This window comes from Myotis daubentonii, chromosome 8, assembly GCF_963259705.1.
Source record: "Myotis daubentonii chromosome 8, mMyoDau2.1, whole genome shotgun sequence".
In the NCBI taxonomy this organism is placed as follows: domain Eukaryota; kingdom Metazoa; phylum Chordata; class Mammalia; order Chiroptera; family Vespertilionidae; genus Myotis; species Myotis daubentonii.
In genome coordinates, this window is record NC_081847.1 from 60,380,553 (window position 1) to 60,399,360 (window position 18,808).

Genomic DNA, 18,808 nt, shown 5'->3' on the forward strand with positions numbered 1-18,808 from the left:
CAGCTGGATCTACATGTCAATGATTGATACTGTTTTCTGACACCACTTTATCAGGGGATCCCGATTTAATGCTGCCTGAGCTCACAGTCCTGATAAGCCAGCACTAATCCTCTTTGCCTGTCGGTCCCCACATCTAGGGGTGGGGGTGCAGACGAGGCTGTTCACCCTGCTAAGAAGGGAGGCCTGGTCCTAATTCTAAAACCTGGTCATTCAGCCCGCTCTCCTCAGGTCAGCGGAATTAAAAGAACCTGGAGCAACATGAAGGCAGCCTCCCCAGAACTCGTTTAGCTGAGTGGGAGATGGCTGTTTAAGTTTTTTTAAAGGCATGAATGAATAGCATTTAGAAATGGCAAGTAAGTTACATGAAAAATTGAAACGATAAGGCAAACTGAATTAAGAAGACAAATTGCTTTTAAAGTAGGTACAGCCATTTGACCTAATAAACAACGATTCTTTGATTTACAGGAAAACTTAAAACATTCTCTTCAAGCAAAAAGAAAAACACCACACATTTTTTCAGGTTATTCTGCTTTTTCTTATGCTCGCAAGAGAGCCACTATCTTCCCTGGAGCTTTGTGCTCAGGGTTGAGGCAGGGAGATTCAGGACCCGGGACTTTCCAACGTTCCTAGGGACTCAGGTGATGCTGATCCCCCTTCTTTTGATGTTGGTCCCATAAACCAGTCCTGCCTGCTCTCACCTGGTTTAGCGAGGACTGTGGGGCGGAAGCAAAATTCCTAGATCTAGGATGCCTGGTAGCATGTGAAGTGAAATTCCAAGACGTTCACCCTCAAAAGTGTATCAAATTTACTTTTTGTTTTCATGTTAAAAAAATTCTCAGAGAGAGTAAGTCCATGCGAAGACGAGTATGTGGCCATCAGATTTAGTCATGAGAGCCGCTCTGGGACAGAGATGGCCAGTGTGAATGTGGTAAGATCCCCTCATGCCTGGAAGGCCCTGCTTGCTTCTTCTTTAGTCTCCCCCACCACAGTAGCCACCCTTGCTCTCTGCACTCCATCATTCAGCCTTCCTGCTCCCTTCAGCCCCTCTCCCCCCAGACTTCCTCTTGCACCTGCGATTTTCACATCCTGGAATAGTCCTCCTGCCAAACCTTTACTTTATTTTTTAAAAATATTTGAGAGAAAGGGAGAGGGAGAGAGAAAGAGAAGCATTGTTGTGAGAGTGGAATATTGATCGGCTGCCTCCTGCACATCCCCTACTGGGGATGAGCGCGAAGCCCACTCATGTGCCCCGACCGGAAATCGACAGCAACCTCCTGGAGCACGGGATGACACCCAACCAACTGAGCCACACTTGCCGGGGGGGGGGGGGGTCTGTCTCTGATGAATGTCACCTGGATTCTCTTTTAAAAGTTTTTATTTAAAACTCCTGGATAAGCAAGAAAAATATTCTCACTTCCTTAACTACAGCAAAATAGAAAGATAAACATGTGGATAGCAGATTGGAGAATTAATTATCAAGCGTGCAACTGGTTCTGCTACTTAAAAGCCTTTCTAAAACTGAATTCGTATTTCTGTAGCAGTCACAATATTTAATGGGCTTGCTTATAGTTAATAATCTCATAAAGAAAATGAACTCATTGACATATCTAGGCATATTTTTATTATTATTATAATTTTTAATCCTCACCCAAAGACATGCTTTTATTGATTAAGAGAGAGAGAGAGAGAGAGAGAGAGAGAGAGAGAGAGAGAGAGAGAGAGATGTGAGAGAGAAACATTGTTCAGTTGTGTCCTGTATAAGCCCCAACCGGGAATTTAGCCTACAACCTAGGTACATGCCCTGATGGGAATACCTTTTGGTGTATAGGACAACCCCGCTGGAGCTAGGCATATATTGTGCTTTGAGGTTATCTTGAAGAGTACAGGAGGTGCATCTTCACACCACCCTCAGGCACCTCGTGATGATGTTCTCTTTTCGAACGTGTTCTTGTCAAATCCTCACTTCTCCTGAGATGCCAATATCATCACTACCTCTACTACTAAAAAACATAGCTCCCCATTAGAATGACAACATAAAAAGCTGTGCATCTAGAATACTTAACGAGGAACATAATCTCAATCTGACAAATCATTACTTAATGCTTATTACAGGTCTGACGGAGAGAAATCAGTCACTGGGACTTTCCTGGTGGCTCTCCATGATGTGCTCCTGGAATAAGCCAGAAGAAAGCTACAGTAGACAGTTTCTCTCAAACGACTAGGCCCAGGATAAACGTGCTTCTTTTGCACAAGCGGGAGTTTTTCTTGTGTGGACATTGAGTGAGGTTCCTCCTCAGTGCCTGCTACAGTGCCCGGAACACGAGCTTTGTCGTCTCAAATCATTCCCTCTTCTTTCTTTGTTTTTCTTGGTCTACTTATTTTCTTCTCATTATATTAAATATATTTATGTAAAACACCTTCTATCCCTGTTAGAACACGGTGGGGTATTAATAATAGAAGCTCTAAGATAAAATAAAATGTATTTTTGAAACAAATTACATTTATAATTTTGGTGTTTTGTGGTTTTTTTTCTTACGATGATGAATTCTTCACCAATGTACTATCTGCAAGTCGTGACGATCTACGTAGTATTTTTTCCTAAAGGAACAACTGAGACATAACTGAAGCATTTTGCTCGGGGTAATCATCCAAAGCCATTCATGTGCTTTATAGGCTCAGGCTAATGGCATTTCCCTAAAGAATGCGGTGGCTCTTTAGTGACTTTATGTGCTGTCACCATGGCATTCCATAAGAAATAACAAGTCTCTTTATTCCTTCTACTTTTCCAAACACCATCATAAGAACCACTTCCTTGTGCCGGCTGTACATCTGCACACCATCACGCATTCCTATAGGGGCATTCCTCAGTGTAAACAGGACTTAGAGATAGGATTTTCTTCCGCCCTTATTAGAAAACGGACTCCAAGTACACATACCAGTTAAACACAGCTGTCGGTCACATGGAACAAATACATTCCCACGCAGTAAAGATGTTTTATCTGTTGACGAAAAGAAATCTCCACTGATCCCAGCATTTCATGAATTAATATCTCATGAAATGAATATCTCATTAATATCTCTGGCCACTTTAATTTGCCATTTGCAGAGATATCCTGGACCTTAATTGCAGGAAACAGTCACTAAGCAAATAACAAAATAGGGCCGTCTTGGCAGGAGAAGCACTAGGAAGAACTAAATTCCATTCATCTAGGAACAAGATGCCCTTAATGGTTGTCTGACCAGGAAAAAACCCCCACAAGTTATAATAAGTTAACGTTATTGGTGGAAATGGTGTGTGTTCCAACAAAAAGCTTGCACAACTGGAAATCCGTGACCTCTTCTACAAGAAGCAAATAAAAGCTTCAAGTGCATCAGCTGTCAACACAACCCACACACTGAGGAGGGAAGGAACCCTTTGCTTCTCCGCTGTAGAGAAGGAACCCAATCAAGCGCTGAGCAGAAGGTGCCCTTCTATCCTGAACCAGGAGGAAGGGGTACTGCCTGAGTGAAGAGCAGGGCATTACCACAGCCCCAAACTGGAAAACTGCTGAAGACGACGCATAAGGGGTGTATTGTTTTCAAAGTCAAGACACAAATTTTAAGAAAATTTTCTAAATAACACCAGTCCTTCACTGTTTAGAGTATAATCATAGTACCTTTTAAATCACAATTATACAGTATGCTAATGTACCACTAATCCTAACATTCTTAAGTTGTTCAAAGAAGTCAGGGATTAATCATTCTTGAATTGGTGCAGCTACTATGGAAAACAGTATGGAGATTACTTAAAAATTAGGAACAGAACTACCATATGATCCAGCAATCCTTCTTCTGAGTACAGTGGGGCCTTGACTTACGAGTGTCCCAACTAACGAGTTTTTTGAGATACCAGTTGTCTCTCAGCCGTTTTTTTTGCATTGAGTTGATAGCGTAATTTGAGCTCGGTCTCGGAACGAATTGAACTCGTAAGTCAAGGCCCCACTGTATTTATCTGAAGAACGTGAAAACACATTTGAAAGGTATAGGTACCCCTATGTTCACTGCAGCATCTATTTATATATATAAAAGCCTAAGGGACCAAACGACTGTTTGTCCGGTCGCTATGACATGCACTGACCACCAGAGGGCAGCACTCAATGCAGGAGCTGCTCTCTGGTGGTTAGTGCGCTCCCACAGTGGGAGCACTACTCAGCTGACTGACAAGCGCCAGACACTGGGCTCACGGCTGGCAAGCGCAGCTGTGGCAAGGTGAACCTCTCCCACCTCCGTGGCAGCACTGAACCAAGATGGCAGTCCAACATCCCCTGAGGCGTCCCAGATTGAGAGAAGGTGCAGGCCAGGCTGAGGGACCCCACCGGTGCACCAGGTCTCTAGTTATTTATAATAGCCCAAGACATGGAAATAACATAAGTGTCCATCAACAGATGATTGGATAAAGATGTGGTACATATAGAATGGAGCATTACTCAACCACAAAAAAGATGAAATATTGCCATTTGTGACAACATGTTTGGATCTTGAGGGTATTATGCTAATAAGTCAGTTGGAAAAGGAAAATAAATTATTTCACTTATATGTGGAACATAAAACAAAAAGTAAAAAACTCACAAAATACAGAACAAACTTTTAACACAGACCACAAAACGGTGGCTACCAGAGGGGAAGGTGGTAGGAGGGTGAAGGAGGTCCAATATATGGTAATGAAAAGGAAACTAGACTTTTGGTGGTGAGCACACAATAGAGTACACAGATATCACATGACGATGTTGTATACCTGAAATTTACATAGTGTTATTAATCAATGTTATCTCAATTAAAAAATGTAATATAATGTATGGTTCTTATCACTTTGTGTAACTGAAATTCTAATGGACAAAAAGACAGCAAAAAGCCTGATTAAAAAAATAAAAGGAGAATTGGCAATGAACTGGAGCACAAGAATCAATCACAATTAATGATAACATTTAATTATTTCTCAATGGATGGTACCTTATACAATCTCCAGCTTCCTATACCATATAGTGTAATGTCTCAATGGCATTTGAAAATGATGCTGGGTCCTGGCTGGGTGCCTCAGTTGGTTGGAGCACTGTCCCCCATACCAAAAGAGTGCAGGTTCGACTCCTGGTCAGGGCACATACCTAGGCTTCTGGTTCCACTCCCCGTCTGGGCGTGTACAGGAGGCAACCGATTGATGTTTCTCGCTCACATCAATGTTTCTCTCTCTCTTCCTCCTTTAGAATCAATAAAATTATATCCTTGGGTGAAAATTAAAAAACAAAAAAACAAAAAGAAAAGAAAATGATGCTGGGAATGTTTTTCTATGTAGACTCTCTCTTTGAATTGTGTGAAGAAGACTTCCTTAACCATAATTAATACTGTCATTCCCCTAAGGGGGCAGGCAACCCCAGTTCTTAAGCTGGGGTTACTGTCAAAAAGGGTCAGGGATTGGGTGTATGAAAAAAACCTGCGGGTGGGGTGGGGGAGTTTGACAAAGCACTCCACACTCCCAACTTAAAATGTTAGTATTGCCCTGAACTCTACTATTAGTGTTCTTTTCTTCTTACTCACTAACTATCTACACAACCTCATTATTCCCATAGTTGAATTACTATAAAAGATAATGGCTCCCACAAAGTCACCAGCCTGACCTCCCAAACACTGAGCAACTTATCCAATTGCATGGTGATTGCTACTTTCATATTCCAGGCACTTCAATTTCAATTGGTTTGAATTAATTCATTATTTTCCCCATAAAGTTTTCTTCTTGTATTCTACATTTATCCATGCAGTCACTCAATCCAGACATTTGGAAGTTATTATCACTTACTATCTCTTATCACAACCTATATATATCCTCCCCACACATCCAATTAATCAAGTCCATTCAGCATCTCTTGCCTGGTTCATCACTATAGAGCCAATTAGTGCCCCAGTTTCAAGTCTCTTCCTCTTCAATCGCATAGAAGCATGTTTTAAAAACACAAAAGGCCAAACAACTTCCCCACACAGAGCCCCTCGGCAGCCGGCCTACCTATTGTGACAGGCAGAATTCTAAGATGCCCCAAGGTTTCCTGCCTCCCTGATGTACACACACAGCCTGCGTAATCCCTGAAACTGCGGACAGAGGCTCTTACTCCTGTGGCTAGGTTACTAGCTGGCACCGCTGACCTTATATAGGGACATTATCAGGGCCTGACCCAATCAATCACGAGAGCTCCTTTAAAAAGCAGCTGGTAGCAGAAGTCAGAGAGATGAGAAGGCAGAGGAATCCAAGGGGAGGGAGGATCTTCGTTACTGAAACAGAGGGTGCCTCACCACGAGGACCCAACAGTGGTCCCCAGCCAGCAGGACAGTGAGGACCTCAGTCCTGCTACCAGGAGGAAATGAAGTCGGCCTTCTGCCCAAAGGAGGATGAAGGTGGCTCTTTCCCTAATTTAGCCTCCAGAGGAGATACAGCTGGGGAACTACTTGATTTCTGCTTTGAGACCCAGAGCAGAGGACCAGCTGAAAAAATGTGAGATGACAAATGTGTTTGAAGTCGCTAAGTCTATGGTAATTTGTTAAACAGCAACAGAGAATCAATATATCCAAACACCATCCAACCTTGCTAGCACATCTAACCCATCCTTCCTAAGTCTTCCATGCCTTCCTTTCCAACTTCATCTGCTCCTCTGCCCCAGATGTTTCAACTTGCCATGCTCGATTTTCACTGCTCCTTATCTGCCCAATATTTAAACAGAATTATGTAAATATCCTGAGTAGGATTAGAATTGTTCCATAATTTTAAAAATAAATAAAATATGTGAGTACCATTTGATTTTAGTTTCCCTTAAATACCACCACAGGAATAGTCAGCCAACATTTTCCAATAATTAAAATCTACCTGCTAAATAGTGACATGTGCTCACCATTTCTAACAACATGAGCCATTGTTGAGGAATTTTTCCTCCTAAAGGAGGTTTTTACAACCACCTAAAGATCTGCTTTTTAGATATCATCCCTGTTTCAAAGCCTAGATCCTCAAAGAGAAAAGAAGGATGAAGAACTGTGTTTCCAATGGCCACTCCCAATTTCTCCAGGCAAGAGAAATTCTTTACAATAGTAGAGGATCCGTCCCAACATGAAAAGGAAGTGGGCTGGGTAGGTTTCCACCTCTTTCCTTCTTCCTAGCTGCTTTTGTGGTGTCCCTAGTTATGTTATTAAAACTTAGCATGCCGCAGAGCCCCTAATATGATAAGAGGCAAAAGATTCCCATATCCTACAGTGCACGTAGGTAACCTGCATTTTTAGACACTGAAAGTAAAACTGAACAGTACAGAAGCCTCTTCAAATAAACTACTTAGCCATGGCTGGTTTGGCTCAGTGGATAGAGCATTGGAATGTGGACTGAAGGGTCCAGGGTTCCCATTCAGGTCAAGGGCACATGCCCGGGTTGCAGGCTTGATCCCCAGTGGGGGGCGTGCAGAGGGCAGCCAACCGATGATTCTCTCTTATCATTGATGTTTCTTATCTCTCTCCCTCTCCCTTCCTCTCTGAAATCAATAACATATATTAAAAAAAAATAAGCTAGAGTTACTAGGTAAGAATTCACAAAATACAGAAAATTGAGGCTAAGTGGAACTAGAAACATTATGCTTTGTGCTGACTTCCAAAGAGACTAAAGAAGGGAAAAGCAGGGTGACTTCATCAGCCCCCTCCTCTATAGACTTCCCTACAGAGCTTGAGGGAGCTCACTACTGAAGCCAAGGAACACCAACTCCTTATTTGCCATAAAAGGTGAATCAGTTCAGGATAACAGACTAGCACAAAGGGCCAGAAATGGAGTGTGTATAATTTTTTTCAGAATATAGTCAGGCTTGTTAAACACCTACTGGTTTCTGACATAATAAAAGCAATAGAACATTAGCCGCATCTTCTGTCTAATCTCAGCAGGCTGAAGCCGGGCAGTGAGAGATAAAAAGCAAATTTCCTATTTTCCAAGTCAGTTTCTCAATCCTAAAAAGCTTCTAGCTAAATTGGGGCTTAAATCTTAAATACAAGCACAGTCACTTCCTGTTTGTATTTTTAAAAAATCATTCAGCGTTTTCCAAACTGCCAAATTAATGATTACCTGATGTGAACACACGGATACTTTTCTTAGCAGTACACACACACACACACACACACTAGAAATGCAGAGTTAAGATGAAATTCATTTTCTCAGAATTAAGAAATACTTTCCAGTGTCTAATTTATCATTAGGTGATAAGAGAAAATCTTTAAATAGTGTGGAGTCTATGATCCCATGGTTTTGTTATTATTTCAAAGAGTATTTTTAGAGCAGTTTTAGGTTTGCAGTAAATTTGAGGGGAAGGTACAGAAATATCCCATATGCCCCCCACCCTCACACACACACACACACACACACACACACACACACACACACACACACACAGCTTCCCCATTATAAACAGGCCCCACCAGAGTGGTACACTTGTTACACTTGATGGACCTACACACACTGCCACATCATAATCACTCAAAGTGTACAGTTTACATCAGGGCTCACCCTTGGTGGTGTACATTCTATGGGTTTGGAGAAATGTATGATATACATCTACCATTATGGTATCCCATAGAGTAGTTTCTCTGCCCTAAAAATCCTCTGCGCTCCACTTATTCATCCTTCCCTCTCCCCAAGCCTGGCAACCACGGATCTTTCTCCTGTCTCTATAGTTTTGCCATTTCCAAAATATCATATAGTTGGAATCATAAGGTAGGTAGCCCTTCAGAGTGGCTTCTTTCACTAGTGACGTGCATTTAAGATTCCTCCATGTCTTTATAATACTGAATAATAATCCACTGTCTAGACTGTTTACACAGTTTATTTATACATTTACCTACTGAAGGATAAAAGCAAATCTCTAAGCAATATGAAGGTTATGACTTTTTTATGTTAAAAAACCACACCACTCTATAAAATATTTTATAGTTATATTCTTCCAGACAAGGCCTAGAAAGCTATACTTCATGCTTTATGGGATGGAAGTTCCGCAAAGTTAGGGAACCTTTCAAATTTGCTAGCTACTGTCAGCCAACAGGGTCCTGGCACAAGTTAACATTTATATTCACTCTGTACCACTGTCAACAACCAGCTGACAGATGAGGAACCTGAAGATCTCAGGGAACGGCAAAGCCAAGGTGCCACCCAGGCTAATGCTAGTGTGACACACTACCTCCCAAAATTCAAGATTCTTAAGCTCAAAATTCTTATTTATTTATTTATTTATTTATTTATTTATTTTTATTGCTTAAAGTATTACAAAGGGTATTACATATGTATCCATTTTATCCCCCCGCCCTAGACAGTCCCCTAGCCTCCCCTATCACCCCGTGTCTTATGTCCATTGGTTATGCTTATATGCATGCATACAAGTCCTTTAGTTGATCTCTTACCCCCGCTACCTCCTGCCCCCCAACCCTCCCCGGCCTTCCCGCTGCAGTTTGACAATCTGTTTGAGGCAGCTCTGCCTCTGTATCTATTATTGTTCAAAAGTTTATAATGGTCTCTATTGTCCATGAATGAGTGAGATCATGTGGTATTTTTCCTTTATTGACTGGCTTATTTCACTTAGCATAATGCTCTCCAGTTCCATCCATGACGTTGCAAATGGTAAGAGTTCCTTCCTTTTTAGAGCAGCATAGTATTCCATCGTGTAGATGTACCACAGTTTTCTAATCCATTCATCTACTGATGGGCACTTAGGCTGTTTCCAGATCTTAGCTATGGTGAATTGTGCTGCTATGAACATAGGGGTGCATATATCCTTTCTGATTGGTGTTTCTGGTTTCTTGGGATATATTCCTAGAAGTGGGATCACAGGGTCAAATGGGAGTTCCATTTTCAGTTTTTTAAGGAAACTCCATACTGTCTTCCATAGTGGCTGCACCAGTCTGCATTCCCACCAGCAGTGCACAAGTGTTCCTTTTTCTCCACATCCTCTCCAGCACTTGTCGTTTGTTGATTTGTTGATGATAGCCAGTCTGACAGGTGTGAGATGGTACCTCATTGCTGTTTTGATTTGCATCTCTCGGATGATTAGTGACTTTGAGCATGTTTTCATATGTCTCTTGGCTTTCTGGATGTCCTCTTTTGAAAGGTGTCTATTTAGGTCCTTTGCCCATTTTTTGATTGGATTGTTTATCTTTCTTTTGTTAAGTTGTATGAGTTCCCTATAAATTTTGGAGATTAGGCCCTTATCAGATATGTCATTGGCAAATATGTTTTCCCACACAGTGGGTTTTCTCGTTGTTTTGTTGATGGTTTCTTTTGCTGTGCAGAAGCTTTTTATTTTGATGTAGTCCCATTTGTTCATTTTTTCTTTAGTTTCAAGTGCCCTAGGAGCTGTATCAGTGAAGAAATTGCTTCGGCATATGTCTGAGATTTTGTTGCCTTTGGATTCTTCTAGAATTTTTATGGTTTCCCGTCGTACATTTAAGTCCTGTATCCATTTTGAGTTTATTTTTGTGTATGGTGTAAGTTGGTGGTCTAGTTTCATTTTCTTGCATATATCTGTCCAATTTTCCCAGCACCATTTATTGAAGAGACTATCTTGGCTCCATTGTATGTTCTTGCATCCTTTGTCAAATATTAATTGAGCATATTGGTTCGGGCCGATTTCTGGGGTCTCTATTCTATTCAATTGATCTATATGCCTATTCTTGTGCCAGTACCAGGCAGTTTTGAGAACAGTGGCTTTGTAATACAACTTGATATCTGGTATTGAGATCCCACCTACTTTGTTCTTTTTCAGGATTGCTGCAGCTATTCGGGGTCTTTTTTTATTCCAGATGAATTTTTGGAGAGTTCGTTCTAGATCTCTGAAGTATGCCGTTGGTATTTTAATGGGAAGTGCGTTGAATTTATAGATTGCTTTGGGTAGTATGGACATTTTAATGATGTTGATTCTACCAATCCATGAACACGGTATGTTCTTCCATCTGTTTATGTCTTCCTCTATATCTTTTTTCAACGTCCTGTAGTTTTCTGAGTAGAGGTCTTTTACCTCTTTAGTTAAGTTTATTCCTAGGTAGCTTAATTTTTTTGGTGCAATGGTAAACGGGATTGTTTTTATAATCTCTCTGTCTGAAAGTTCACTATTGGTGTATAGAAATGCCTCAGATTTCTTGGGGTTAATTTTGTATCCTGTTACATTGCCAAATTCATGTATTAAGTCTAGTAGTTAAGCTCAAAATTCAATTCTTTATAGTCACAACTGGGAAAACCTACTTCCTATACAAAAATCCTCCATTCTGACTGGATTAATGATATTTCCATAGATGTTCAGATATTCAACTGTTAGGGTAGCTATTTTAAGTTTCATGAACACATTTTTAAAAGCCTCAATGTGAGTAGTCCTTTAAAAAAAAATCCTCACCTGAGGATGTTTTTATTTTTATTTTTTTTTTAGAGAGAAGGGGGGTAGGGGGCGGCAGAGAAAGAAAGAGGGAGAGAAATTTATGTGAGAGAGAAACAGCCATCTGTTGCCTCCAGCATTCGCCCCAACCAGGGATCGAACCTGCCACCTTTGTGTACAGGATGATGCTCTAGCCAACTGACCCACCTGGCCAGGGTGTGAGTTATTCTTGTAATGGAAAACCTTAATGCTGGTTCCACTACTGGTGAATGGATTCTGGTAAAATTGAGTTCAACAGTTCCATTATTTTCTCTTAAGGAACCTTAATATTGTGAGTAGCACAGTACAAGAGTTGACAGGACAAATTACTTAGCAGAAGTGCCCAGCTATTTAAGAAAGTTAAAATTTGTCAGAGCTGAATCTAATTTTTAAATTAATTTAGTTTTAAAATGGCCCTCTGTTTACTGGAGTGACTTGTTTATTAAGACACTCTGAGAATGTATGTTTGATATTAAAACTTCAAGAGAAAATATTAAAAAAATAAAACTTTGGCAAGAATGATTAATAATACCCTTTTCATGTAGCGATAGCCTTAGATGAAGCTTGCATTGAAAGCTAACTACATTAGCCTTGAAGTAAGTGCCCAAACTGGCTGCTGTAATTTATTAATTTATTGCCATTTCATATTAGCCATGGCATACGTGTTACCAACAAAAAGAAGGCAGCTATTCAATTTCACTGTGTAACCTTTAAGCAGAGCTTTCCCTTCTCTATACTTCATCATCAATTTTTCCAACTCCTACTGAATTATTTAATTGTCGTAATCCAAACAGCAGAGAAGACTGGACTGAAATACCACTATGACAGATTTCCCCTTCTTCCTCTGCTATAAAAGTTATGATCACAGGAATAGTAAAACCACCAAAGGTATTCCTAAATGCAGTTTTACATCTCCTTTTACCTTAAAAATGTTTTTCAAATTAAGAGCACATATTCACCTCTCTTCACGTGCCAGTTGGACACCGGGCCATGAGGCAGATGTGCCAGCCAAATCCTAAAACTAATCACTGCCTGTCTATGTGCACTTCCTCTCTAGACAGATCAGCCGATGTGTGCTTGCCAGTAGTTGTATGAAAGCGAGTTTCTGTAAATATTTTACCATGTCCCTATAATAGGGCGTTCAGTTCCATACTGTACCCCAGTCTTCCCTGAGCCTACTACTGTATTTTTCTAGAGGCATATGCCCACACACACACACACACACCACACACATTTTGGGGCAACTAAACTAGAGCTCATGTTCTCTAACTCTAAGAACATGTCATTTACCAGACTTTATCTCTAGTAAAAAAGAGGTCGCAGGCGCTCTCATAGGCCTCGGAATTTGGAGCCAAGGTAAAAAACAACAAAAACCTCCAGCCTCTGAAATCGAAGGTTACAAAAAAAATTTATATGAAATTCAAGAGACTATCCACCATTTGGAAATCTTCCCAGCTTATTACCTATCTATGAGAAGATTTTCTAATCTTGTGGCTCATACCAGTAGAATGTTTCCCAAACTTCCTGAAGGGACAAGAGTACTTCCATGAAAAGAAAGGCATGAATTTAAAAGCTAACTAAGGGGAGATGAACTATAATCTTGAAAATTATAACCTGTCTTTCCCGGGGGGAAATGCTGTAATTACGAAATGAACTTGCAGTTGATCAGGAAAATTGGGGGGCAGGGGTGTGAAGGGGATCAGTGTACATGGAAACTGTTTCTCTCCAGAAGGGATGGCTAGGATCTCTAGTTTATATTATTAGCCTTTCTGCATTGAGCTGGACTAGGTTATATCTGTAGAACTTGCTTAAAATCATTCCATATTAAGGTAAGAGCTAAGCCAAGCTTTGAACACTGTTACATATACTACTTGGAAGTGCTTCTGTGTTATCTCTCCAGCTATTTTCCTCTTTCTACTCAAAACAAAAAGTATTGTTTCCAAGTTCTACTCTGAGTGCTAACTATGTAAGGTAAATGAGAAGGTGCATGTTAACAGTCCTTGGACGTAACTGTTCCTATGCTTGCACCAGTCATTACACAAGGAAACCAAGTTAATTAAAACTGTTCCATCCTTGGGAGGCCCCAGAGGCTTCGGTGTTTAAGCAGGAAAGCTGCTGCTGCTGTTGCTGTTAGACGGGGCCACTCGGCTATCGCACGACAGACAGTATGATGTAATACTTTACACTTGGAAACTGACGTCAGCTAAGCAGAGACCCACGGAGAGGTTAAATCGGAATTTACATTATGACAGAACCAAAAACTCTGACACTTATGTAGTTATTGAGTGAACAATACTTGTACTGGTTTGGGAAAAAATCCTTATTTTTTTTACAATTAATTATTATTAATTAATTTTAATCTTCTCCTGAGGACATACTTAGAGAGGGGAAGGAAGAGAAACACAGAGAGAAACAACAATGTGAGAGAGAAACATTGATCGGTTGACTTTCATACCCACTCCAACTGGGATCGAACCCCAAACCGGGATGATGCTCAACCAACTAAGCCACTCCGCCCAGGCAATTTTTACTTCTTATAATCTATGAAAGGCAACACGTGCTCTAATCCACTTTATGGATTATGGCCATTCTCTTTGCTGTCCAGTCAAGAACTTCCAAAGGGATTGTAAGGCATTTTATTCATGTAGCATCTATAGACGTTGGAAAATTCAGACTCTGAATTTATTTTCCCAACTGAATCCCAGTAAGTGGAGTACCTACAATGGTAAATAGATTTAGACAGTGAATTGAATTATGGGCAAGACAAAGCATTTGGAAATGTTTTTAATGACCCTTTCCTGGACAGTAGTTAGAAGGTGACCAAAGCACATTTAGGATCTAATGCCATAAATTCCTTACCCTCTCTGGTTCCTCAGAAGCATCTCTGGATGGTGATCAGACATGCTTCTTGGAGTGACCTCCGCAGCTTCTGGGAGAACTCCAGATCCTGGGATATGCTGGAGGACCCTGAATGGTCTCAAGCATGGAGCTCATTCATCCAGCCAGCCTCTGCACAGGGCCAAACCTGGGGGCAGGCTTTTATGACAGGAATGCTTCAAATCCATCAGACTCTGGACTTAAGTAGCTCTTTCTGAATTGCCCCAATCTCAATATAAATCTCTCTGCAATGTGGCTGACTCATTGGCGTCTTTCCCTTGGGTGCTCCTCCATGTGGATTTACCTGGGTCTCAAGCACTAAGTCTCCCTCACTGCTGAATCATGCATAAGAAGGGTAAACTGAGGTCCCACATGCATGGAGACACACGGCTGGGAGAGCCTTTGTGGGGAACACCTGCACAATGAGCCACCTGCCACTCTTCCAATCATTCTCCGGACTCCTCCACCAATCTGGTTCTTTGTGGAGGACAAACCAAACTACACCAAAAATGGCTTGAACATTTTCAACATGCAGTAGCAAACCTATATTATAAAACATGGACTCAAATTTCAGATCATATTTGACTTATATTCCTAAAACCAAATCAGACTAGAGTGGTACCCAAATAATTTTTAATTGGATGGTCATTAGCAAATATGATGTTTGCTAATTAGTTAGACTCAAATTAGTCCATTGAACACAGAAGCAATGAGACTAAAATAAATGTGACGAGCACTATTTCCTCTACTGTGTGTGACTGGGATATTTTTTCTTTATTTTCTCTTTTAAAATTTATGTCCAAGAAATATATAGCAACAATGACAACAAACTGGCTATAGAAAGTTGCTTGTGTTCTTTAATGGCCAATAAAAATAATAAGGGTGGGGGTAAGTGGGGAGAGATTAACTGAGGAACTTATATGCATACTAGAGGCCTGGTGCATGAAATTCATGCACTGGGGTGGGGGGTTCCCCTAAGACCGACTTGCAATGACACCAGCATCCTGCACCCCGTGCCCTGGCCAGCCTCTGGCCAGAGGCCCGCCTGCCCTCTCTCCCTCTGGCGAGGCTGAGGGGACTGGGCACCGCCATCTTGTGGCTATGGGTGCTGCCATCTTGGTGACAGAGTGATGGTTAATTTGCATATTACCCTTTTATTAGATAGGATATGCATAGTCCATGGACACAGACAATAGTGTGGTAAAAGCCTGGGAGGGGTGGGTGTGGGGTGGAGGGGGCCAATGGGAAAAAGGGGGGGATATCTGTAGTATTTTCAACAATAAAGATAAATTAAAAATGATGATAATAATAAGGGAATGACAGTATTAGTGATTTTGTTGGCATATATGAAAATCTGGTAGCATGCAAATACTTCCCAAGTGTTTGTATCAAATTACTTATACATCTTTCCTTATATTTTACTCATAAAAAGATCTTTTATGTTTTAGATAATCAAGACTAAGAATTTGAAAAATTATTTGGAAAAAGTCTCTCAAATGGACAAATATTGAATACTACAATGATCTCAGCCTACTGCTAGAAGGAAATTTGACAAAGTTCCTTAGTAGCATCTTTGGATGGTATAAAGAAACGCTTGTTTGAATGAACTCCATCGTTTCTCTTTACTCCGTAATCTGGGCCATCTGGAAATCCCTCACCATCCTATAATTCTCTGCTGAACACACTCAAGTAAGAATTCACTGTTTTTATTATTGTGAATTAAAGGCTACCATTCATCAAGAATATGCTACATCCCAGATAGTGTTCAAATAAAGTACCAGCTTTAATCTTCTCAATAATGCCTTTTTGAGGCAAATATTTTCACCCCTCCTTTTCTTTAAAAAGAAAAAAAAATATATCTTTAAATATATTTAATATATTTTATAAATATAAATTATTTAATATATTTACATATTAAAAAATATATATTTTTTCTTTTTAGAGAGAGAGAGAAAGGGAGAAGGAGAGAGAGAGAGAAAGGGAGAAGGAGAGAGAGACAGAAACATCCATGAGAGAGAAACATCAACATGGACTGGCTGCCTCCTGCATGCCCCCTGCTGGGGACAGGGTCTGAATCTGGGCACGTGCCCTGACTGGGAATGGAACCAGCGACCTCTTGGTGCATGGCTCAAAGCTCAAGCACTGAGCCACACGGGCTGGGCTCGCTCCCACTTCTCTGGTGAGGAAACTCAGGCTCAGAAAGTTTAAGGAATTGTGGGTTACCAGTGAACGATTCCATTTTTGTACCCCGATGTGGTGGGTTTGGAGCATCCCTAACACGTGTGAACGAAACAAGACACCACGATGGGGCCCCTGCAGCATAGGGAGCCAGGGACCCACCGCCGTCAGTAAACCGAACGCTACGCTTCCAGAGCGGCCTGGGGTCGCACCGTCACGTCTGACAGCTGGTTTGTGTTGCATGTGTAATTGACTTTAGCTCAAAGATGAGTTTCACCTCAACTGACATTAGGAGTGACCACTCCTTCCCAAAGACATCTCTATTTTGTACTTACTCCTTAAAAACAGAGTAGTGTTACCTCCCACTAAGTCTCATCTTGCTACTTTGCTTCAGGGTTCTTCCACTGTCTGCTCTACGCATAAATTCCGACACGTGCGCCCTTAGTCACCTTTAAAGCTCTGTATCACTTAAAAAGGTTTTCTTTTGGTGCCTGCATCCAAGACTTTGATAAAAAAATAAACACAAAAAACCAACTTATTTTAATGGAGAACAAAGACTGAAGGACATCTTTCCCAGGGTAAAGTTTTTTAACATCTGTGTACCTATCACACCCTGTGCACCTTCCCAGCCAAGGTTTTACGTTCCCAGTTTGTATAAAGACAAGACGTATTTGGATATGTTTTTTTAACTGGTGCCTTATTCCCACCTTGAGAACCAGGCCACTGATTCACAGCTATTTTTCTTATTCAACTGGTTAGCTACAAATAAATCCGTTTCGCTTTACCATGTCCAAAGTTCTCCATCCCCAGCAGTGAGCACTTTTTTTTTTCGTACTACTGAAGTCTGTTGTAAAACTGAAAACATTCTGCTGGCAAAGGTTTTTGTGACAGAAAAATGTTACTTTTAAGAATATCAAATTCATAAAAATACTTTATTATAAAGGAAAGTAACTGATCAACATTGCCCTGCCACTCCAAACACTCACAGTGACAGTAAAAGCAATACTGAATGGTGTCCCAAGTTAATTATGGAATGAAAATTCTGTCTTCGAAAACACTAATGAATTTGGATATAAATTAAATTTAGCAGAATGGTCAACATTACCTATGCCTTGGTCAGTCCTGAGGCATTTATTCTTCCCACACAAAACACTACAAACTCTTCTTTAGAAAACTCTTGTAGCTATGACTAGAGGGTTGCCAAGTAACCCTATTCATTCCATTATACTGTATAATGGAATCAATAGAAAGACTCTCCTTGAAATTAACAAAAAAAAGCTGCTCTTGACTTGGATCAATTTTTCCAGAAAGTGAATCCACAATGGAAAAATACAACCTCTTCCAAGGTGACCAAAGTCCTTTAAGCTTCATAGCAAAACACAGGTAGAAGTATATCATAGTATCTCCCCGTTTCCAGAATAAACATCCAAATCAATAAATGAACATGTTGGACTAAGATTTTAGCCAAAATCAAAGCCAGGAAAGTGCAAGAAATGAATCTGAGCATGGCAATCTTAGGAAGGGTACTTGAAACATATATTTTACTCCCCACGGCAACCCGCCAATATTTGTCAAGTTATACAATGACAAAAATTCTATAAATATATGACAGACTAAACAACTTTAGCTCTAATAATTGATTTTCATAATATACATTTTCTATGCTCCTGCAATTTGTAATAATTTAGTAACTCAACTCCATTCGTAGCCTTACTGAGATTATCAACATGAAATGGATTTGAATTTTCTGTTCCAAGAAAACCATTGAGTGCGTGAGTGTCTTCTGCAAAATGTAACAGGAATGTTATGGGGGCTATAGACAGAGAAAGCAGAGATAAGTGAATGTGGGACATGGGAAGTCAGGTGAGCTCGGTGCTGTTTGTGTCATGAGGAGAGAGGAATAGAAATGTGGAACCCACAGGGTACACTGCCCCTGAGCCTGGGAGCAACTCTCGCACACCCAGCTGAAGAGGTGAATTGTGTGAGCATGTGGTGGGAGGGGCTGGTGTAGAGAGGTGGGTAATATCCCTGTGTGACAAAGGGCAGGGGCCTGGAGGCAGGAGGAATGAGCTCTTTGAATGAAAATATTAACTTTGAAATGGAATCACTTGCTAAAAGAGCAAACTACTCCCTCCCGGCAGAAGACGCCAGAGACTTGCTCTTACACCTTGAATTCATGCCCTGCATGTACGCTCCATGCTATTTGGGGAATTCAGCGATCACCCGTCTCCACAGCTATGAACAGGCTTTCTTGTTGTCGGTTAACGTGGGCTTGCTAAACATCTCAGACAAATGTCATTCAACTGTCTATTCTC

The 18,808-nt window shown here is 40.8% G+C and overlaps 1 protein-coding gene across 22 annotated transcripts in view; it reads right to left on the reverse strand.

Annotated features, from left to right (window-relative positions):
- Positions 1–18,808, reverse strand: part of EPB41L3 (erythrocyte membrane protein band 4.1 like 3) — a 218,704-nt gene that overhangs the window by 64,184 nt on the left and 135,712 nt on the right. The gene's annotated exons all lie outside the window — the stretch shown is intronic.